Source organism: Cetorhinus maximus, chromosome 21, assembly GCF_964194155.1.
Source record: "Cetorhinus maximus chromosome 21, sCetMax3.hap1.1, whole genome shotgun sequence".
Lineage (NCBI taxonomy): Eukaryota > Metazoa > Chordata > Chondrichthyes > Lamniformes > Cetorhinidae > Cetorhinus > Cetorhinus maximus.
This window is the reverse complement of record NC_135899.1, coordinates 37077252-37101513: the sequence shown is the minus strand read 5'-3', so window position 1 is coordinate 37101513 and position 24262 is coordinate 37077252. Positions and strand designations below refer to the sequence as shown.

Genomic DNA, 24262 nt, shown 5'->3' with positions numbered 1-24262 from the left:
TTGTGAATAATTGGGGTCCTAGCACCAACCCCTGCGGTACCACACTAGTCAGTGCCTGCCATTCGGAAAAAGACCCGTTTATTCCTACTCTTTGTTTCCTGTCTCCCAACCAGTTTTCTATCCCTCTCAATACAGTACCCCCAATCCCATGCGTCTTAATTTTACACGTTAATCTCTTATGTGGGACTTTGTCGAAAGCTTCCTGAAAGTCCAAATAAACCACATCCACTAACTCCTGCTCATTAACTGTACTAGTTACATCTTCGAAAAATTCCAGTATGATTTTCCTTTCATAAATCCATGCTGACTCTGTCTGATTCTGCCACTGTTTTCTACATGCTCAGCTATTAAATCTTTTATAATGGACTCTAGAATTTTCGCCATTACCGACATCAGGCTGACTGGTCTATAATTCCCTGTTTTCTCTCTACCTCCCTTTTTAAATAGTGGGGTTACATTAGCTACCCTCCAATCTGTAGGAACTGTTCCAGAGTCTATAAAATCATGGAAGATGACCACCAGTGCATCCACTATTTCAAGGGTAATAATAGTAGGGGATTTCAACTTCCCAATATTAACTGGGATAGTTTTAGTGTGAAAGGCTTCGAGGGTGCGGAATTCTTAAAATGCATCCAGGAGAGCTTTTTGAGCCAGCACGTAGAAAGTCCGACAAGAGAAGGGGTGGTACTGAAGCTAATCTTAAGGAATGAATCCAGGCAAATGGTAGAAGTGTCAGTGGGGGAGCATTTTGTGGATAGTGACTTTCACTCTGTAAGATTTAAAGTAGTTATGGAAAAGGACAAAAATGCACTGGAAATAAATGTCCTGAATTGGGGGGAAGGCCGATTTCAATAAGATAAGACAGGATCTGGTCAAAGTGGACTGGGAGCAGCTACTTGTAGGATAGTCTACATCAGACCAGTGGGAGTCAGTCATTCAAAAAGGAAATAGTGAGAGTTCAGGGCCAACAAGTTCCTGTAAAGGTCAAGGGTAGGACCAACAAGATAAGGAAAAAAATGGGGCTTATGGCAGATACAGAGGGCTGAAAAGAGTGGAAATCCTAGAGGTGTATAGAACGTGTAGGGGGGGTACTTAAAAAAAGTAATTAGGAGAGCGAAGAGGGAGCTTGAAAAAACTGACGGGCAAGATCAAGGAAAATCCAAGGCATTTTGTAAATATATTAAGGGTAAGAGGATAACCAGGGAAAGAGTAGGGCCCTTTAGGGACCAAAGTGGCAATCTGTGTGTGGAGCTGGAGGACGTAGGTGAGGTTTTAAATGATTACTTTTTATCTGTGTTCACCAAGGAGAAGGATGATGTAGGTGTGGAAATCAGGGAGAGGGACTGTGATATACTGGAACAAATTAGCATTGAAAGGGAGGAGGTGTTAGCGGTTTTAGCGGGGTTAAAAGTGGATAAATCCCCAGGCCCAGATGAGATATATCCCAGGCTGCTATGTGAGCAAGGGAGGAGATTGCAGGGGCTCTGACAGTAATTTTCAAATCCTCTCTGGCCAAAGGAGAGGTGCCAGAGGACTGGAGGACAGGAAATGTGGTACCATTATTCAAGAAGTGTAGTAGGGATAAATCAGGTAATTACAGGCCAGTGAGTCTAACATCAGTGGTAGGGGAACTAATGGGAACAATTCAGAGGGACAGGATTAATCTCCACTTGGAGAGGCAGGGATTAATCAGGGATAGTCAGCATGGCTTTGTCAGGGGGAGATCATGTCTACAAATTTGATTGAATTTTTGAAGGAGGTGACTAATTGTGTAAATGAGGGTAGTGCAATTGATGTAGTCTACATGGACTTCAGTAAGGCTTTTGACAAGCTCCCGCATGGGAGAATGGTCAAGAAGGTAAGAGCCCATGGGATCCAGGGCAATTTGCAAATTGGATCCAAAATTGGTTTATTGGCAGGAGGCAGATGGTGATGGTCAAAGGTTGTTTTTGCGATTGGAAGCCTGTGACGAGTGGTGTACCGCAGGGATCGGTGCTGGGACCCTTGCTGTTTGTAGTCTACATTAATAATTTAGATGTGATTTATAGGAGATATGATCAGTAAGTTTGCAGATGACACGAAAATTGGTGATGTCGTAAATAGTGAGGAGGAAAGCCTTAGATTACAGGATGATATAGATGGGCTGGTAAGATGGGCAGAGCTGTGGCAAATGGAATTTAATCCTGAAAAGTGTGAGGTGATGCATTTTGGGAGGACTAACATGGCAAGGGAATACACAATGAATGGTAGGACCGTAGGAAGAACAGAGGATCAGAGGGACCTTGGTGTGTCCATAGATCCCTGAAGGCAGCAGCACAGGTAGATAAGATGATTAAGAAGGCATATGGGATATTTGCCTTTATTAGCCAAGGCATAGAATATATGAGCAGGGACGTTATGTTGGAGCTGTATAAAACGCTAGTTAGGCCACAGCTGGAGTACTGTGTGCAGTTCTGGTTGCTACACTATAGGAAGGATGTGATTGCACTGGAGAGGGTGCAGAGGAGATTCACCAGGATGTTGCCTGGGCTGGAGCATTTCAGCTATGAAGAGAGATTGGATAGGCAAGAGTTGTTTTCCAAAGAGCAGAGAAGGCTGAGGAGGGACCTGATAGAGGGACCTGATAGACACAAAATTATGAGCGGCATAGATAGGGCAGAGAGGAAGAAACTTTTCCCCTTAGTGGAGGTGTCAATAACCAGGGGGCATAGATTTAAGGTAAGGGGCAGGAGGTTTAGAGGGGATTTAAGGAAAAACTTTTCACCCAGAGGGTGGTTGGAATCTGGAACACACTGCCTGGATAGGTGGTAGAGGTAGAAACCCTCACACATTTAAGTATTTAGATGAGCACTTGAAACGCCATAGCATACAGGGCTATGGGCCAAGTGCTGAAAAATGGGATTAGAATAGGTAGGTGCTTGATGGCCGGCACAGGCACGATGGGCCGAAGGGCCTGTTTCCGTGATGTATAACTCTATGACAGCATAGCCAGTGACTGCTAGTTGACCAGTTTTATTGAATTCAATGTTGCAGCACCAAGAGGCTGGTGCGAATCATGGAGTATAGTGTAGATGCCTTTAAGGGGAAACTGGATCAGCACATGAGGGAGAAAGGAACTGAAGGATATTCTGATAGGTTGAGAGGAAGCTCGTGAGAAGCATAAACACCATCATGGACCAGGTGGGCTGAATGGCCTGTTACTGCACTATAATTCTATGTTTGTAACTTTCCGTGGTTGGACTTGAACTCACAATCTCTGGCTTTTTCATCCAGGACCATAGCAATTTGGAGACACCTTTATTTGAAATGTCTTTTAATACCTTCTTTAAAGATTTTATCTGAAGGAGTCGTCCTTTTCCAAAAGCCTGGGTTTGGATTTGATAGTTTTGCCCAGTGCTGTGGCTGATAGCTGAATTTGGGATGTGCAGCCTGAGTGAGTGCAGTGTATCTAATTTCCCAGGATAAACCAGAACCCTTCAATCAGCTACACTGAAGCAATATTTTCCTTAGCTTCTAGCACTTCCTGCCCAATGTGTTTTCTTCCAATAATTTTGGAAAATAAGGGGAGAAATTTCAAAATCTCTGTTTAATTAACATCTTTATATTAAACGCATTCTCTCAGCTAAAACTGGTCTTCGCCAGCACGACTCAAACTCACAGTGAATTGATAGCCTGTTTCACACTCCGCCCGACTGTCTTTTCCATTGTCCTTGTGCTTTCTGGGACCATGGGGACTGAGTGAAGGAAAGAAAATAGCCATGTTCTCTGCTCCTGGTCACTATCCAGTGTCCCTGCTGGAAACAGAGGGTGTGTGACAGTCAAGTGAGGAAAAAGAAAGGACTTGTATTTGATGCCCCACACAGGGGAATAGCAAACTGGCACTCACTGTGGAACAGTCTCTAACTGAGGAGTCAGCCACTTCAGCAAAGGAGGAGAGGGAATTGGAGAAAATCATGTTTCCTTTCCCTGTTTTACAGAAGAATTTCACCATACTACACCAGAGAATACAGAGAGGATAGACAGTTGTTACAACCAGGATGGGAGGAGTGTGCAAATTCGCAAGCCCCACTACTCCACAAGCCGTACCATTAATTTAAATGTTTAATTTTCTCACTGAAATGGCCAATTGTGTACCTATACCTCTAGTACCCAGTAAAAAAGAGACTCTGACCAGGCTTCTTTCAAAAAATCAGATTAATTAATTTATTTTAAAACAAAACTTCTTTTAACAAGTTGCAAGTACTGGTTAACACACAATTGTAATCAGGAGGTATAACTATCTATCTCTTCCTAAAGAATTCCCCCAGAACACAGACACACACACACACACACACAAACAAATGACAAACAGATAGAGTCCCTCTGCAGAGATGGGCTTTGGAGGATGAGCGTTATAAAATAAAGTCCGCACAGTCTCAACACTGTCGACCTGGGGTTCTCTTGTGTGAAGACAGGCCACTGGTCCCAGTGGATGCCTGGAAGTTCTCACCAAATTGCTCTAGCTTTGCTGGTCCAAATGCAGACTAGTTACACCCAGATGAGGGTTCTCTGGCTACAGGTTGAAAGCTACACACAATTTTAGGCAAGGTAAAGAGAGGGAACCAGTCAAGGTAGCCTTCCTTCCTCAGCTTGTTCTCCAACAAAACTGCCTTCAAAACAAGCAGGTTCACAACTTAAGTTGTTTTCCTCTGTCACATGGATTGCCTTTTTGTCTCCCAGCTTTTCATTAATTAAAGCCCTTTGCAGTTCAAAAGAAACAAACAACTCCTTCTCCAGAACCATATAGGTCAGGTGATTTCTTGGAAGAGGCCAATTTATTGACAGTTCCAAGGTGAACTTATGACCTTTTAAAAACATCCCAGGTCAGCATCCACAGGTCAAGATCATACCAAATCCTTCCATTTAAAGAAAAAGCTTCAGTCTTGAGATTTATGATTCTAAGAGACCATTTATACACCTTTAAGAGACCATTTCCAAATGTGTTTCATCGCAAAGTATACAGAAAAAGATATGTATAATATATAAACAGAATTCACTCAGCCATTCGCTCCTTATTCAGAATCTGTTCAGTTTTCTGACTCTCTTACTTTCCAGATAATTAGAAAAAAATTACATTCTTGATAATGCATCAGCAATTATATTATCTTTTCCAGCAATATGAACAATCTTCAAGTTATAAGGTTGTATTTGAAAGCTCTATCGGAACAGTCTGTCATTCTGAGTCTGAAATTTTACCACAAAGGCCAAAGGGTTATGGTCAGTATACAGCCATGACAGATATACACCTCAAAACGCTTAAGAGCCAGTAACAATCCCAGGGTTTCTTTTCTAAATAAGAAAATTGGCAGAAAAAGTACTCCACTGGCTTCCCTATGCTCAATTCTTGCAATAGGAGTGCACCCACCCCCAAGTCACTAGTGTCGATTGCCAGCTTGAAGGGTTTAGCAAAATTAGGGGCGGCTAATACTGGTTCATTGGTGAGAATCGCCTTCAGCTTCTCAAAAGCTGTCTGGCACTCTCTTGACCTTTGTTTCCTTTTGCAATAAATCTGTTAGTGAAGCCACTATCATGCTGAAGTTTAGCACAAATTTACAACAGAAATTACACATCATTCTACATGCAAGGGAATGCAAGATCAGTCTGTGCAAACAGAAAATGCTAGAAAAACTCAGCAGGTCTGGCGGCATCCTTGGAGAGAAAAGCAGAGTTAATGTTTCAAGTCCGCATGACTTCTTCAGAGCCATTTCCAGCATTTTCTGTTTTTCATTTCAGATTTCCAGCATCCGCAGTATTTTTCCCTTATCTCAGTCTGTGCTACCTGCCTCAGAATTTAACCTTTTAAGCCCCAGGAACATTCTGGTGAATCTACGCTGCAGTCCCTCCGAGGCCAATATATCCTTCCTGAGGTGCAGTGCCCAGGACTGAACACAGTTCTCCAGATAAGGTCTAAAGAGAGCTCTGTACAGCTGGAACATAACTTCCACAAGGACACAGTTGGTTCTGGGGAGGAGAAGTTGTGGGTTATCTTTTCTCTTCAGGATGCTCCTGGAGTAATGAGCAGTTTTGACAGAGGAAAGTAGGATCACTAGTGCTTGATGTGGTCCAGTCAGATCTGGTGATGGATGTTTAAACCAGTTGTGTGCCAGATACGCTCAAATCTTCACCCCTTGGAGTTGAGAAGCAGGGAGATTGCCCAGGAAAGAAGAGAGTAAAGGTAATTTTGGAAATAAGGGTGTAGAAGGTGGATATGAGGGAGTGGTTTAACCAGATTGACGGTGACAGAAGCATTGTGGTGAATGGAGGGCCAAAGGACAGAGAGTTGGGAATTAGAAAGCGCTGTCCAACTCACTTGGGGGAAGAGTGTCTACCAGGAATGGAAAATTGGTCCATGGACCCACGTGATCACTGGATCTCTCTAACCATTGGTGGGTTTTTATGATGGAAATGAGCTCCATCCTGTGCCACGAAAGTTCAGTGCCATTTCTGACCATCGGAATTGGGAGCCAGACTAAAGCACAGGGATTTTAAAGAAACTTCTGTCTGTAGTATTCTGAGAGAGTTTCCCCTGATTGTGTGTGTGTGTGTTAGTAAAGTGAGCCAGCTCTCAGGAGCGGGTATGGGGTAGAATCAGACTCTGCTATAATTGGTGATGTGAATTATTGATAGATCCTCTTCAGATGATGGGTGTTTAATTAATGTATCCTAGGCTGTTGACGGAGGCAAGGGAAGAGATTTCAGGGGCCCTGGCAGTAATTTTCAAATCCTCTCTGGCCACAGGTGAGGTGCCAGAGGACTGCTAACGTTGTCCCATTACTAAAAAAAGGGAAGGGATAGACCAGGAAATTACAGGCCAGTCAGCCTAACCTTGGTGATGGGAAAGTTATTAGAAAAAATTCTGAAGGACAGAATATATCTGCACTTGGAGAGACACAGATTAATCAGGGATAGTCAGAATGGATTTGTTAAGGGAAGGCCGTGTTTGACAAATTTGATCAAATTTTTTGAGGAGGTAACCAGGGGTGTTGATGAGGGTGATGCATTTGATGTGGTCCACATGGACTTTAGCAAGGCTTTTGATAAGGTCCCCCATGATAGACTGCTCAAGAAAGTAAAAGCCTATGGGATCCAAGGCAAAGTGGCACCTTGGATCCAAAATTGGCTGAAAGGCAGGAAGCAGAGGGTGATGGTAGAGGGATGTTTCTGTGACTGGAAGTTGGTTTCCAGGGGTTCCGCAGGACTCGGTGCTGGGGTCCTTACTGTTTGTGGTGTATATAAATGATTTGGACTTAAATGTAGGGGGTATGATCAAGAGGTTTGCGGATGACACGAAAATTGGTAGGGTGGTAAATAGTGAGGAGGATAGCCGTAAACTGCAGGAGGATATCAATGGACTGGTCAGGTGGGCAGAGCAACGGCAAATGGAATTCAACCCGGAGAAGTGTGAGATAATGCACTTGGGAGGGCTAACAAGGCAAGAGATTACACTACAAATGGTAGGACCCTGGGAACTACTGAAGACCAGAGGGACCTTGGTGTGCATATCCACAGATCCCTGAGGGTAGCAGGGCAGGGAGATAAGGTGGTTAAGAAGGCATATGGGATACTTGCCTTTATTAGCCGAGGCATAGAATACGAGAGCAGGGAGGTTATGTTGGAACTGTATAAAACGCTGGTTAGGCCACAACTGGAGTAATGCATGCAGTTCTGATCACCACATTATAGGAAGGATGTGATTGCACTGGAGAGGGTGCAGAGGAGATCTACCAGAATGCTGCCTGGGCTGGAGGGTCTGAGCTGTGAGGAAAGATTGGATAGGCTGTGGTTGTTTTCCTTGGAGCAGTGGAGGTTGAGAGGGGACCTAATAGAGGTGTATAAGATTATGAGGGGCATAGATAGGGTGGATAGGAAGGCACTTTTTCCATTCGTACAGGGGTCAATAACCAGGGGGCATAGAGTTAAGGTAAAAGGTAGAAGGCTAAGAGGGGAGTTGAGGAGACATTTTTTCACCCTGAGGGCGGTGGGAGACTGGAACTCACTGCCTGAAAGGGTGGTTGAGACAGAAACTCTCGTAACATTAAGAAGTATTTAGATATTCACTTGCATTGCCATAGCCTCCAAGGCTATGGGCCAAGAGCTGGAAAATGGGATTAATGTAGTCAAATCTTTGTTGACCGGTGCAGACATGATGGGCCGAATGGCCCGTGCTGTAAATGTCTATGAGTCTAATACCATGGGTAATGTTTGTACTCTCCTGTCTGGGAGGACTACTATCCTGAGTATGGTGCGGGAGTGGAGATGAATCTCTACAGACCTGAGTTCCCTCAGCCCATCATACCTCAATGTAATAACAGTGTGATATGTTCACCTTACACTCTTCCAAGATTTATTTCATGTTCTGGGAAAGATCTTGAGTCATTTTCAAATGTTTTGTTATTTTGGTTGATTCCAAGTTTGATGTGAGCTGAATATTGTATTCAAAACAAAAACAGAATTACCTGGAAAAACTCAGCAGGTCTGGTAGCATCGGCGGAGAAGAAAAGAGTTCACTTTTCGAGTCCTCATGACCCTTCAGCAGAACTGAGTAAAGTTAGGAGGTGGGGGGGAGAAGTTGGGTGGGGGAGGTGGTTGTAGGGACAAGCAAGCAGTGATAGGAGCAGATAATCAAAAGATGTCACAGACAAAAGGAACAAAGAGGTGTTGAAGGTGGTGGTATTATCTAAGAAAATGTGCTAATTAAGAATGGATGGCAGGACACTCAAGGTACAGCTCTAGTGGGGGTGGGGTGGAAAGACTGACAGGGTATTACAGTTATAGATTTAAAAATAATGGAAATAGGTGGGAAAAGAAAAATCTATATAAATTATTGGAAAAAACAAAAAAGAGGGGGAAGAAACGGAAAGGTGGGGGGAGGGGATGGGGGAGGGAGTTTAAGATCTAAAGTTGTTGAATTGAATATTCAGCCTGGAAGGCTGTAAAGTGCCTAGTCGGAAGATGAGGTGCTGTTCCTCCAGTTTGCATTGGGCTTCACTGGAACAATGCAGCAAGCCAAGGACAGACATGTGGGCAAGAAAGCAGGGTGGAGTGTTAAAATGGCAAGCGACAGGGAGGTTTGGGTCTTTCTTGCGGACAGACCGCAGGTGTTCTGCAAAGCAGTCGCCCAGTTTGCGTTTGGTCTCTCCAATGTAGAGGTGACCGCATTGGGAGCAACGAATGCAGTAGACTAAATTGGGGGAAGTGCAAGTGAAATGCTGCTTCACTTGAAAGGAGTGTTTGGGCCCTTGGACAGTGAGGAGAGAGGAAGTGAAGGGGCAGGTGTTGCATCTTCTGCGCGGGCATGGGGAGGTGCCATAGGTGGGGGTTGAGGAGTAGGGGGTGATGGAGGAGTGGACCAGGGTGTCCCGGTAGGAACAATCCCTACGGAATGCCGCCAGGGGGGGTGAAGGGAAGATGTGTTTGGTGGTGGCATCATGCTGGAGTTGGCGGAAATGGCAGAGGATGATCCTTTGAATGCGGAGGCTGGTGGGCCTCAAAACAACACGATGAATATTGTGTTGTTTGTTTGCTGTTTAATCAATGTTTTGTACAGATTTATAACTCACGATAAATTCACTTTTTTCAGCTGAACTCAATCTGCCTGATTTGTCAGCATGGTGTTTTCCTATTTACTGAAACACTCTGGAGCCTACAGTAAGAGTCCTGCACACAATATATTGGTCAATGTCACTGTGGCTGGTTCACTGTCTCCAGCAATGGGTTTATAATTTCCAGTTCACAGGAAGTGTAACATTTCCTGAAGAAAGAAAGACTCGTGTTTATCTATCAACTTTCATGAACACGATGTCCAAAAACACTTCACAACTTCTTGAACTGTAGTCATTGTTGTAATGAAGGAAACCTGGCAGCCAATTTATGCACAGCAAGCTCTCTCAAACAGCAATCTGATATTGACCAGATAATCTGTTTTGCTGACCTTGATTGCGGGATCCATATTGGCCAGGACATCGGGGATAACTTCCCTGCTCTTCTACAAAGTAGTATCATGGGATCTGTTGCATACAGTTCAGAGGGCAGATGGAGCCTTAGTTTAACTCATGTGAAAGATGGTCCCTCTGACAGTGCAGCAGTCCCTCAGTACTGCACTGGAGTATCAGCCTCAGTGCTCAGGTCTTTGGAGTGAGACTTGATCCTACAATCTTCTGATTCAGCGATGAGAGTGCTAACTAAGCCACAACTGACAATAACTTATAACATTCCTGTTGTATTCGATTCTAAGTGGTTAAGTCCCAAGGCTGTGTACAGAATCCTTTTCCCCTGTAAACTGTCAGCCTGAAAGTTTGATTTGATTTAAAGTGGTAACTAGTTAGAGCTGCTGGTGTCAGTGTTGTCTTTGTGTCTGGGTTCCTGAAGCTGTGAAAGGTGGTAAAGTCCCTCGTGTCAGCTGGAATGGACATCTTAAGGGATTGTCTTCAATCGGTACTGCTGATTAACCATTCTGCTTTCATTCACTCATGAAAGTTCTGTTGTTTAGGCACAGTTCTAACAGTCTGTCAGGAATAAAACTCAAGGAATAACCCACTCTTCCCAGGAAAACTCAGTGTTAGATTTAGTGAGGTTTTTGAGATTGTTTTCAAATCCCTCCATGACCTCTCCCCTCCCTATCTCTGTAATCTCTTCACCCCTCAGTCCTGCACTGGAGTGTCAGACATGATTTTTTTGTGCTCAAGTCCTGGAGTGGGACTTGAGCCCACAACCCTCTGACTTGGAGAACAAGATTGTGGGTTCAAGTCCAACTCCAGATGGATTATTCCATGAACGTGGATTAAAATTGTTGTCAGGGCCACACGAATAATTCCTCAGGGCTCCCTGAACAAACCCCGCCCACCATTTATTGAAACACAAACATGTCGTAAAATGAGTGAAGAAATTATCCTGTAGGTATTTACACACTACACTGATCATGAAGCCAATCAGATCACAATATACCACCCATAAATAAAACTGTTTCAATAGGTCACACACCATTTTTCAATATGTATTTTCTTTAGTAAAACTCCTTGACAAATATGCAACAACCACAAGTGCACAGATTGTGGCTGAGATTTTTCACTAGTTTGTGTTGATTTTACCAGCGTAATCCGGCTGAAACGAACCTTATCAGGAATTTTAAATGTAAGTTATGTCAAACATCAATAGCGATTTTGTGATCTTTAACTCTGGTTTATGAAACATCACCCAGGAAGCTGGTACCAGCCACAGAAATGACCACGGCCCCAGATGGGAATAATGAGAGTGGTGAGTTTCTGCCGATTGCGCCTGTTTGAGGCGGCTCTTCAAATTACACTCAGGGTTTTTGGGTGTTCAGGCACCAACAGTCAGTCATGTTTATGACTCCAGTCTACATGCTGTGGTCAGCAATTATCTCAGCAAACTACAGGCCCACAGACAATAGTTTATTTCAGTTGTGTCACATAAAGTGGAGAAATAGTTAAAATAGTTTAATATACTCAGAATTACATTATTACCTTAAAAATGTTGAGTGGAGTTTCTGCTTTGCTTTTTCACTTACGATATTGATGATGGTTCTGTGAGAATGAGAGGGCACAGATTTAAAGTGATTTGCAAAAGAAGCAAATGCAATTTGAGAAAAAATTTTCTCACACAGCAAGCGGTTCGGGTCTGGAATGCACTGCCTGGAAGTGTGGTGGAAGCAGGTTCAATTGAGGCATTAGATGATTATTAAAATAGAAACAATATGCAGGGTTATGGGGAAAAGCCAGAAGAATGGCACCGAATCACAATGCTCATTCGGAGAGCTGGTGCAGACATGCTGGGCGGAATGGCTTCCTTCTGCACCCTAACAATTCTCTGATTCTTTGATGGAGTTTAAAATGGAGCTCATTCTCTCTACCCTCCCATCTTCAAAATTCTGGAAGAGAGATAGAAGAGAGAGAGGGGGCAGAGAGAGGAAGAGGAGGAGAGACAGGTTGAGAGAGGGGAGGAGGAGGAAAGAGGGATATGAGGATCTGTGATAGGAGGAGAGTAAATGACTCCATAGAGTAAATGACTTCATTAAATTTAATATAACACTCAGAGAGCAGCAGCAGAGGTCACTGGAGTTTTATGGAATAGCTGCTTCCCCAAGGTGCTGGGGGTGATTAATAACATTCACATGGCATTGAAGGTCACCCGAGGAGACTCACAGAGCTACCTGAACAGAAAGCAATTCCCCTCCCTCATGTAGTGTGTAATGTCCGTCTGAGAATACTTGATGGGCAGAATTTTGAGTTCAGCGGGCGGGCGCAATTGGCAGGCCCGGGAGCAGCTGGGAAAAGGACCACCGCCTGCAATCGGCCCCCAACCGTCATTTCACATTGGCGGGCCAATTAAGACTTGCCCAGTGTGAAATGTGGCTCCCCACTGGTCGGGAAGGGCCGAGCAGGGACGGGGTCTATCTGCCGCTGGGTCCAAACGCAACCCGGCGGCCGGTTTAAAAACGGCCCAGGCAGCCCCGGGAGGCTGCCACAGAAGAATGTCTGTTCTGTGTCAGCAAACTCAAATGATGAAGTCGAGTGCGCCTGGAGACACCAGACGGGAAGGCAGGTACCCCCGCTTTTCGGATGAGTGCCTCGTGGTCCTCCTTGAGGTCAGTGGCTGCCAGGAGGGGCACCCTGGTCCCCAGAGATGGGAGGAGGAGGCCAGCACACCTCACAAAGTGGGCATGGGAGGACGTGGCAGCGCTGGTTAGCAGCCATGATGTGGTGAGGCGCACATGGGTGCAGTGTCAGAAGAGGTTCAATGACCTGCTGCGCTCAAGAAGTTGGGTACTGTGTTGGCATGGGTCAGTGTGCAGAAGTGTTAAGATTTGGCTATCTCCCCATGGATCTCGGGGTTTTAGAGTCTGAGTGCCAACTGTCAATGATGCTGGAGCTGGCCAAGGGGGTGAGCCCTGGATGCTTGGACTGGGTGCCTTGTGGCTCAAGGGCCGCGACTTGGATGTGCCCTGCGAGGTGTTCCTCAACTAAGGTTGGCCAGCCTGCAATGGCGCTGCAGGTACAGAGTGGACCAATCAATGCTCCTCTGTCCTTTCAGGAGAAAACGAGCCATAACGGAGAGGTCATGTACAGGTGGAGGCCTACCCAACCTGCTGCTGCTGACCAGGTTCAAGCAGGATGCCCTTGAGCTGGAGAACTGGCACGCTTCACATGTAACCAGGCATGGAGAAAGGGGGATGCCAGATAAAGGTAAGAGCGCAGTGCAGAGGTGAGCAATTCAGATTGTGCAACCATTCTAGTGTAGTATCTTTATTGATGGGAGCTTCAAACCTGGAGACCCCATTGATCAATGGAAGACGATGGCACCTTGATGCAGATCTCCATTGTCTCACCAGGGTGCCTGGCATGCACAGTGACGGTGTGACGGCTTTAACTAATGACATGTCCTTGTTCTCTCTTTTAGATTCGTCAGCATGCACTCACTGTCTGGACCCCGAAGGTCCACCCCTGACACTAGAGGACCACCAGGTTTCATTTCCACCTGCGTCACACCCGCTCTCTGAACCAGGCACCAGTGTAGATATCAGCACCTTGGTGGGAATTACATCGGTGGCTAGAATGTTGGTGCACGTTGGTGAGGGCACTTCATACTTGCTTGAGGTGAAGGCAGAAGCAGAGAATGCCCAGGATGCCGGCAGTCGAAGGACTGCTGGGGACCAGGACGATGCTCAGTTGAAGGCAGATGATGTGCCTCTGGAGTCGTCCATTAAGTGGCAGATGCTCGATGTTCAGTGTCATGTGCAGGAGGATCTGGCGGAGATCCACGAGGGCCTGCATGCCATGGTCTCCATTGTGGAGAAATCCATGCAGAGCATAAGCACTGCGTTGACCTCATGGCCAATCGCACTGCCTCCTCCATTGAGAGAGTGGCGAGTCTCATGGAGAGGTAACTCCAGGGACAGAATCAGGGGTTCCTGGGATTGCGCTTGAACTTGCAAGCCCTCACACAGGCAATGACCTCAGATGGTTAGTGCCAGTGTCGGAGATGCATGAGGCACCCAGTGTCCCAGCTGGGTGCCTGTCTATCAATGGTGAGCAGGGAGGTCCAGAGTGACCTCATGTTGGCACATGAGCTGCTTGTCATCTCTGGGGGCTCCTTTCAAGGTGCTCTGGATGACGGCAGCAGATCCTCCGCCAGTGACCATCGCATCTGATGAGGCTGCGATGACTGGGGAGATGCCAGCCATGGCACTGGCTGCTCCATCCCAGGTGGGCCAGCACAAGACGACCAAAGGACGACCGTCAAGGTCATCAAGGCCAACAAGACACCAGAGTCAGCAGGCTGTCTCCAATGCCAGTGCTAGCAAGGTAGGGAACCAAGACGTAGCACTCAGAAATGTAAGTTAAAGGCACTATTGAGTACAAGAGGGACAGTTCACGAGTGATTTTCTGTTCCTTTATGTTTGGTTTATATGTCTGCTGGTGTGGACATCAACACCAGTAATGGTAATGTCATTATGCATTTAATGTGACAATAACATTAAATTTGCTTTGGTTCTGATGGCCTGAGTATGCTTCACCATTTTTCTTTCTGCTGTAGGGCATACCAGTATGTAATACTGGACATGAGTGGCTGGATACTTTATTTGTACAGACATTGGATAGACTTTGGGTGCAAATGAAAGCATCATTTTAGATATCCAATATGGAGGTAGCAGCCCTGGCATGAGGTGGAAGCAGATCTTTGGTAGTCCAGCTGAAAGAGCGTTGGATCAAGGTGTCCCTAGAGGTTACCGAGGTCTGGCTCCACGCCCTCAGCATTCTCCTCACCGTGCTCCTCTTCTGACTCACTACTGGATTCATCATCTGTGGCCTGTGCAGCTATGTCAAGATCCTCTTCCTCCAGTGGGTCCCCCCTTGCCAGTGCTAGATTGTGGAGAGTGCAACATGCAACCACGATCAGTGACACCCATTCTGGGAGTTATTGTAGTATTCCCCCTGAATAGTCCAGGCATCTGAAGCACATCTTGAGAAGACCTATGGTCCTTTCTACCAACGCCCTTATGGAGGCATGACTTCTATTGTAACACTGCTCTGCCTCTGTTCTTGGGTGGCAGAGAGGCATCATTAGCCACCTTTTCAATGGATAGCCCTTGTCATCCAGCAGCCATCCATCCAGTCGGGCTGGAGCACTGAAGAGCCTTGGCACCTGGGAGTGTCTCACAGAATATGCATTCTATGGTCACACACTATCTGCACATTCATGGAGTGGAATCCCTTCCTGTTGATGAAGGCACCCGGCTGACCTGCTGGTGCCTTGATGGCCACATGTGTGCAGTCGATGGCACCCTGGATGTGGGGGAACCCATTCTGGCTTGCTCAGCCTGGCTGGCCTCATCCATATGGGTCAGCGCCTGCCTGAATAGAGCTCCTGTCACCAGCTTCACACAACTGTGGACAGCCGATTGGGAAACTCCACACAGATCCCCCGCTGACCACTGGGTGGCATAGAAGTTGAGGGCCACTGTGATCTTCAGAGCCACTGGCATGGGGTATCCACCCACCCAGTTGGAGCTGATCTCAGGCCAAATCATATGACAAATGGGGGTCATGGTCTCCCTTGAGAGGCAGAGCCTCCTTCGGGATTGCAGATCAGGCAAATTGAGGTCGCTGCATCACCGCTTGTAAACCCTGGCAGCAGGATAGCGGCATCTTCTGCGGGCCCTTCTGCCTTGGACTTCCTGCTGGCCCTGCGCCCCTTGTGCCTGCACCTCTCTTTCCTCAGGTTGCTCCCCTGGAAGCTGCATTGGGACACCTGACCTCCTCTCCCTTCTGCCCCTCTCTTCCTCCTCAGAGGAGGTGCCACCAGTGGAGACCACAGTCCCCATTACCAGGGTAACAGAAGGCTGCTTGATACCTGGAAGAGTTCACACGGTCTGAATCCTCCGGGGGCCTTGGAGACACCAATAAGTCCTGAAATGAAGCCTGGAAATGCTAACAATGAAGCCCCGAACAGAGATGAAGCTGCTAAGTACCAATAAGCAACCAGCAGCAAACTATCTCCAAAACTCCTCACTACTCACGCTGGCTATGCTGCTTACCCTTTTTACCCCGACTTGGATGAGGTTTAGCAAATTGTTGGCTGCCCACCTGCCCGTTTTGCCTGTGCGACGAGGGCAAAATTGCACAGGCAATGTAAAATCCAGTTTAATTGCCTTTTTAATGGCCTTAACTGGCCTTGTAACTGTTGGCGGGCGTGACTCCGACTCCCACGCGCGCCCGCTGACCAAAATATCGTAGGAGTGTGCGATGACATCGGGACGCTCACCCGATATCGTCACGCGCTGTTTTACACTGGAGTGGGTCGGGCGCCTGCCCGTCCATTCAGTGAAAATTTCTGTCCATATGAATGTCACTCACACTGGATCATCCCACAACGCTTTCATTGTCAGGAACTCGGATATCAGACCCATATTCAGGGAAGGGGAGTGACCTGATGGTCAGCTGATTTGGGACAAGGTCCATCCCTTCCTTCCGTGGCTGTTGCCACCATTTCATGCACCACACACTGAGGAGGTGGTGTTGTTTATTGACGCCTGTGTCTCTCTGAGGCAGCTCACAGAGAGAAGCAAGTGGGAGGTTGAGGAACTGTTTCGGTACTGGCTACATCTGGGGATGGATTGCAGTATTCCCCAGAGAGAGAGAATGGTCACAATCATCCTAGTGTACTGCACACTGAACAATATCACTCTCAAACAAGGTCCAGACTGGGACAATCCAGGAGTGGAACTGGGAGAGGTGACTGGACCAGGTCCTCCCGGGAGATGGGAATGCACTGGGACATCCTGGGAGAGGGGGATACACTAGGACACCCGGGGAGAGGTACAGCACGAGGTGAATATTGAGCACAGAAATTGCAGCTGAGGTTAGCTGAACCGCCAGGAGGTGACCCCTGGATAGGGCAGGCTGTATGGGCAGGAGGTATAATGAATCCCACCTCATCCCCCACTGTGCACCCCTTCTCTCGCGCATCATAGAGTGTCTAACATAACCAGAATGTTGAGATTAAAACTGATAAGATTCACTACAATCTCCAATGACTAACTTTTAATATTTTATAAACATTCTTATATTTATTCTGGAAATTTCACAAATTGGGAAGTAAAAAGTTTTCTTTTGAAGAAAGAGCAATCACTCAAACAACGTCAGCAAAGTGCAAATGAGCAAATAATTATTCAAAATGTGAAATCACTCTGTGCCGACTTTACCCTTGGACAAGGAGAAAGTGGAGGTGTCAGAAACAGGAATTAAATACCGTGTCCGGCCCATCTCCCGCGCATCCGGCCTCACGCCTTCTCCTCCCTCCCAGAAACATGATAGGGTCCCCCTTGTCCTCACTTATCACCCCACCAGCCTCCGCATTCACAGGATCATCCTCCGGCATTTCCGCCAACTCCAGCATGATGCCACCACCAAACACATCTTTCCTTCACCCACCCCTGGCGGCATTCCGTAGGGATCGTTCCCTCCGGGACACCCTGGTCCACTCCTCCATCACCCCCTACTCTTCCATCACCCCCTACTCCTCAACTCCCACCTATGGCACCTCCCCATGCCCACGCAGAAGATGCAACACCTGCCCCTTCACTTCCTCTCTCCTCACTGTCCAAGGGCCCAAACACTCCTTTCAAGTGAAGCAGCATTTCACTTGCATTTCCCATAACTTAGTCTACTGCATTCGTTGCTCCCAATGCGGTCTCCTCTACATTGGAGAGACCAAACGCAAACTGGGCGACCGCTTTGCAGAACACCTGCGGTCTGTCCGCAAGAAAGACCCAAACCTCCCTGTCGCTTGCCATTTTAACACTCCACCCTGCTTTCTTGCCCACATGTCTGTCCTTTGGCTTGCTGCATTGTTCCAGTGAAGCCCAACGCAAACTGGAGGAACAGCACCTCATCTTCCGACTAGGCACTTTACAGCCTTCCAGGCTGAATATTCAACAACTTTAGATCTTGAACTCCCTCCCCCATCCCCACCCCCATTTCCGTTTCTTCCCCCTCCCTTTTGTTTTTTTCCAATAATTTATATAGATTTTTCTTTTCCCACCTATTTCCATTATTTTTAAATCTATAACTGTAATACCGTCAGTCTTTCCACCCCACCCCCACTAGAGCTGTACTTTGAGTGTCCTGCCATCCATTCTTAATTAGCACATTCTCTTAGATAATATCACCACCTTCAACACCTCTTTGTTCCTTTTGTCTGTAACATCTTTTGATTATCTGCTCCTATCACTGCTTGTTTGTCCCTACAACCACCCCCCCACCCCCCAACTTCTCTCCCCCGCCCCCCAAAACCTTAAACCACCTTATATTTCACCCCTCTCCTAACTTCACTCAGTTCTGCTGAAGGGTCATGAAGACCCGAAACGTCAGCTCTTTTCTTCTCCGCCGATGCTGCCAGACCTGCTGAGTTTTTCCAGGTAATTCTGTTTTTCTATTAAATACTCCACTTCTCTCCAGACTCCTCGCTCGGACCCCATGCCCAGACCAGCTCTTCTCCCTGCTGCCCCCTGTGCTGTGTACTAGGCACTGTGCTCAGTGAGTCTCCCTGCTGCCCTCTGCGCTGTGTGCCAGGCACTGTGCTCAGTGAGTCTCTCTGCTGCCTCCTGTGCTGTGTACCAGGCACTGTGCTCAGTGAGTCTCCCTGCTGCACCCTGTGCTGTGTACCAGGCACTGTGCTCAGTGAGTCTCCCTGCTGCCCCCTGTGCTGTGTACCAGGCACTGTGCTCAGTGAGTCTCCCTGCTGCCCCCTGCGCTGTGTGCCAGGCACTGTGCTCAGTGAGTCTCCCTGCTGCCCCCTGTGCTGTGTGACAGGCACTGTGCTCAGTGAGTCTCCCTGCTGCCCCCTGTGCTGTGTACCAGGCACTGTGCTCAGTGAGTCTCCCTGCTGCCCCCCTGTGCTATGTGCCAGGCACTGTGCTCAGTGAGTCTCCCTGCTGCCCCCTGTGCTGTGTACCAGGCACTGTGCTCAGTGAGTCTCCCTGCTGCCCCCTGTGATGTGTACCAGGCGCTGTGCTCAGTGAGTCTCCCTGCTGCCCGTGTGCCGTGTACCAGGCACTGTGCTCAGTGAGTATCCCTGTGATGTGTACCAGGCGCTGTGCTCAGTGAGTCTCCCTGCTGCCCCCTGTGCTCAGTGAGTCTCCCTGCTGCCCCCTGTGCTGTGTACCAGGCACTGTGCTCAGTGAGTCTCCCTGCTGCCCGTGTGCTGCGTACCAGGCACTGTGCTCAGTGAGTCTCCCTGCTGCCCCCTGTGCTGTGTACCAGGCATTGTGCTCAGTCTCCCTGCTGTGTGATGAGGAATGGAGATCCGATGGGCTCTCAGACTGGGACTCACTGTCTCCCACTGCTGTCTGTTTCTGGATAGAGAAGCTGCTGCCTCAACTCGAGGACTGAGACCCTGAGGGTCTCCGTGCAGTTCGTGAGGGCTCTGGCAGGGGTTGGAAAAAGGACATGGGATCAGGCAAGGGGAGAGGGACACAACAAGAGGTTGGGTAAGGTTTGTGGCATCAGACATGGGGAGAGAGTCCGACAGAGAGATCTGGTGAGGGACAAGGGATCAGGCAAGAGATGACGGATCTGGTGAGAAGGGAGAGATCATTCCCAAGTCACTCCCCCAGTCACAGAGTCACTCTCCGAACATTGGGTCAATCTCCTCCCTTCTGTGCTCCTCCGACCTATTTCCTTCTCTCCTGTGTGTCTCTCTTTCCCTAACCCCTTTGCCTTTCTCCTCTATGCACCTCTCCTCTCTCCCTCGCTGCTGTACCCCCTTCATCCTGTGCCCCTTCCTCAAATGCCCCTTCTCTCGTGTAACCCTCTCGCCTGTGTCCTCTCCCTCCTGTGCCCACTCTCTCTGGTGACCCTCTCACCTGAGTCCTCTCTCTCTCTCTCCAGTGACCCTCTCGCCTGAGTCCTCTCTCTCCATTGACCCTCTCACCTGAGTCCTCTCTCTCTCTCTCTCTCTCTCCAGTGACCCTCTCGCCGGAGTCCTCTCTCTCTCCAATGACCCTCTCGCCTGAGTCCTCTCTCTCCTGTGCCCCCTCTCTCCTGTGACCTCTATCTTGTGCCCCCTCTCTCCTATGACCCTCTGCCCTGTGCATGTGCTGATCCCACTATTACAGCCTTGGATGCTGTGGGACTTCATTTTCCAATTTGCTTATGTCTCAGGTAGTAATCCAGAGATTATTACCTTTGTGGTTCTGATTTTTGATTTAGTACCGAGCTGCTCCTGCTCCCTCAGCAGAACCTCTTCCCTGGTTCTATCTATGTCGTTGGAACCCACTTCGACCATGACAACTAGATCTGTCCCCTCCCACCCCAAGGCCATGATTTTCCAGTCCCGTCTGTGACAGGACCCATCGCGGGCGGGATGGAAAATTTAGCAAACTAACAAACAGTCCATTTACTTTCAGCGGGAATGTCTGATCCTGCCCGAAACTCCCAGTCTAAGTTTCTCTCCAGCTCTGAGGATATGTCCTTAATCTTAATCTTCCAGCTTCTGTACCTCTCAAAATTCAAACAGAGAATTAGCCTCACCCACCCTCAACATTGTCAATGATGATGTTAGTGGTTTACTATGCTTACAGTGCAGCTCTGTCTAACTGTCATTTATTTTGGCAAACTTCTCTCAGTGAGCTGCAAACCACATGAGGTCCTAACTGCAACTAAAACCTCTCCCAGCAAACACCCAGATAAATTGAAACCAGAGAGCCTTCCTAAGCTCCCCCCCCCCCATCTCCATAACAACATAGCCTGCTCTGGGCTACCCTCAAACTGACTTTAAATTAATCCTCCTGAACTTACAATTTCTTCTTTCATCTGATGAAGTAAATGGGTTTTATGGCAGTTCAGGGCTCACTGACTGCTTTTAAAATAATTTAGCTCTAACTCCCAAAACAAAACAATCTCTCTGGCCTATCATCACTGCAAGGAGTGCAGACATCAGGTCTCCAGCTCTCTAGCTAAGTAAGCCCAACTGCTGTTTTATCCTCTCTCTATTCTGACCTTTTTAACCCACAATCTTAAAGTTATATACATAAAATTAAAAATTATATTCCAATACATATGAACCATTAACTAAGTATTCACAACAATCCCCACCGGAAGAAAATGAAAATTCACCAACTGCTGTGTTTTCATTTACACCGTGTAGAATATTACAACTTACAATATATTATAAATCTTAATAATTATCAGACCGCATGCAATACACACAATAATCATCCTCCCATTGTCCAATCAACTTCACAAGTTCATCAGCTCTCTGCTCAATTCCATGTCCAGTTTAAGATGTAAAATATTTCTTTTTGGGATGTTTTCTGATAGTTTTCTTCTTACAATATTTATAGTCCAAAGTTCCATCGGCAAAAGAAGATTCTTCATTCTTACTCAAAGGTGAATTTTTAAACTCAGTCTTTTAAACAGTCTGTGCTGATTTCAGCTTTTGAAGCTCATTGGTCTCCATGTCTGTAGCTTTCTCATCTTTAAACTCCACAAAGAACATCTCAGTTAAGTCCATAGTTAAACTGTCTCCTTCTTCTTTAGCTGTAGGCACATCCTCATTTCTAAATTCATTTTCCAGACTCAAACATTTGAAATTCTCTTTTTGAGATAACAGTTTCAAAATGGCTTCTTTTTGTGCCAACAACTCATTCCTTCTCTCATCAAAATCCTTTTCGGCTGTTCCAAGAATGCGATTTACAATTTCTTCTTTGACCTGAAGTGCGTACGTGCAAAGTGGTTCAGCTTCTTGCAGTTAGAGCACAGCTTTCCCCAAACTAAGCGCACAATTGAAGACTCACTCCCCTGTGTGGATCCTCTGGTGGTACAGGAGATCCGATCAACTCAAGAATGATTTGTCACACACCTCGCAGGGGAAAGGTTTCCCTCCTGTGTGAACCTGTCGGTGTGCACAGAGGGACGATGAATCCGAGAACAATTTGTCACACACCTCGCACGTGAAAGGCTTTTCCCCAGTGTGAACTCGCCAATGTTTCAGCAGGTCCCATGATTCTGCAAACCTCTTGTCACACAACTCACACTTGAACGGTTTCTCCCCAGTGTGAATGTGTTGGTGTGCGCGGAGTGTTGATGAACGCGAGAATGACTTGTTGCACACTTCGCATGTGAATGGTTTCTCTCCAGTGTGACTACGTCGGTGTCTGTGGAGATGTGATGATTCCGAGAATGATTTGTCACACACCTCACATTTGAATGGCTTCTCCCCAGTGTGAATGCGTCGATGTTTTACCAGTGTTGAAGACTGCGTGAAGGCTCGATTGCACACCTCACACTTGAAGGGTTTCTCCCCTGTGTGAATCCTCTGGTGCCTCAGGAGATCAGAGGTTTGGGAGAAAGCCATCTCACAAAATTCACACTTGAATGGTTTCTCCCCTGTGTGAATCCTCTGGTGTATCAGGAGGGTCGAAGATGTCGCAAAAGCTTTATCGCAGGACTCACAATTGAAGTGTTTCTCTCCTGTGTGGATTGTCTGATGTAGCTGGAGGCTCCTTAAGTTTGTGAAGACTTTGTCACAAACCTCACACTTGACTGTTTCTGCTCCTGTGTGAATGAGCTGATGTGCATGGAGGTTCCTTAACAGCGAGAATGATTTGTCACACACCTTGCAGGTGAAAGGTTTCTCCCCTGTGTGAATGCGTTCGTGTTCACGAAGGTGTGAGGACTGCCTGAATGATTTGTTGCACATCTCACATCTGAATGGTTTCTCCCCTGTGTGAATGCGTTGATGTGCACAGAGGGACGATGGTTGCGAGAATGTTTTGTCACACACCTCACACGTGAATGGTTTCTCTCCTGTGTGAATGCGCAGATGCACATGGAGGGTCCAGGACTGTGTGAATGATTTACCGCACACTTTGCATGTGAATGGATTCTGACCCTTCTGAGTGCATTTGTGTACACGGAGGTTTGATGACTGAGAGAATGATTTGTCACACACTTCACATGTGTAAGGTTTTTCCCCAGTGTGAATGCGTCGATGTTGCATGAGCCTCGATGACTTTGTGAAGGCTTGGTCACACATCTCACACTTGAATACTTTCTCTTCCATGTGGCTACCCCTCTGTTATAGGTCAGAGAACAGATGCACCTTGTGTGTTAGGAGCCTGTGGATCCCTCCTCACAAACCTCACTCTTGAACAGCCTTTCACCTGTAGGAGTGAGTCAGTGGTTCATGAGGCTCGATGAACGATTGAAGCCCTCACCAAACTTGGAGACCACTCACACTTCTTCCCAGCCTCACCCTGACTGATCATCCACAGCCAAACCTTTGGAAAGGTTGGTTCTGATGGAAGGCTCCACACCACTGACCAGTTTCAGATCTGATGATCTGTCAAAGCTCCTCTGACCCGACCAATTTCCAGATGATGGTTTCACTGCCCAACCTTCTCTGTGTTGAGCAATGCTGTGAAGGGACTGGATGTCTTCCTACAGTTGTGTTGTTCCGTGGGTGATGGTCAGGATCTATCTGCGATGTCTATCCTCTCTGTATTCTCTGGTCGTACGGTGCAATCCTTCTGTAAAACAGGAAAAGGAAAGATGATTTCCTCCAACTCCCTCTCCTCCTTTGCTGAAAGGGTTGTCTCCTCAGAACCAACAAGAGGGAAAAACACACTTGACCTCATCCTCCCCAATCTGCCTGCCACAAATGCATCTGTCCATGACAGTATCGGTAGGAGTGACCACCACACAGTCATTGTGGAGAGAAAGTCCCGCCTTCACATTGATGATACCCTCCATCACGCTGTGTGACACTACCACTGCTAAATGGGATAGATTTCGAACAGATCTGCCAACTCAAGACTGGGCATCCATGAGACACTGCGGGCCATCAGCAGCAGCAGAATTATACTCGAACACAATCCGTATCCTCATGGCCTGGCATATCCCCCACTCTAACATCATCATCAAGCCAGGGGATCAACCCTGGTTCAATGAGGAGTGCAGGGGGCCATGCCAGGAGCACCAGGCATGCCTAAAAATGGTGAAGCTATAACACAGGACTACCTGCATGCAAAATAGCATAAGCAGCAAGCGATAGACAGGGCTAAGCGATCCCACAACCAACGGATCAGATCTAAGCTCTGCAATCCTGCTACATCCAGTCAAGAATTGTGGTGGACAATTAAACAACTCACTGAAGGAGGAGGCTCCACAAATAGCCTCATCCTCAATGATGGAGTTGCCCAGCA

General features: G+C 47.2%; 2 protein-coding genes and 1 pseudogene across 2 annotated transcripts in view; 2 read left to right on the top strand and 1 right to left on the bottom strand.

Annotated features, from left to right (window-relative positions):
* The window catches only part of LOC144695283 (uncharacterized), a 33007-nt pseudogene extending 9833 nt beyond the window's left edge, over nt 1-23174 (bottom strand).
* Nucleotides 1-24262, top strand: part of LOC144695222 (uncharacterized) — a 579912-nt gene that overhangs the window by 104984 nt on the left and 450666 nt on the right. The gene's annotated exons all lie outside the window — the stretch shown is intronic.
* Nucleotides 1-24262, top strand: part of LOC144695252 (uncharacterized) — a 233413-nt gene that overhangs the window by 44525 nt on the left and 164626 nt on the right. The window lies entirely within an intron of this gene.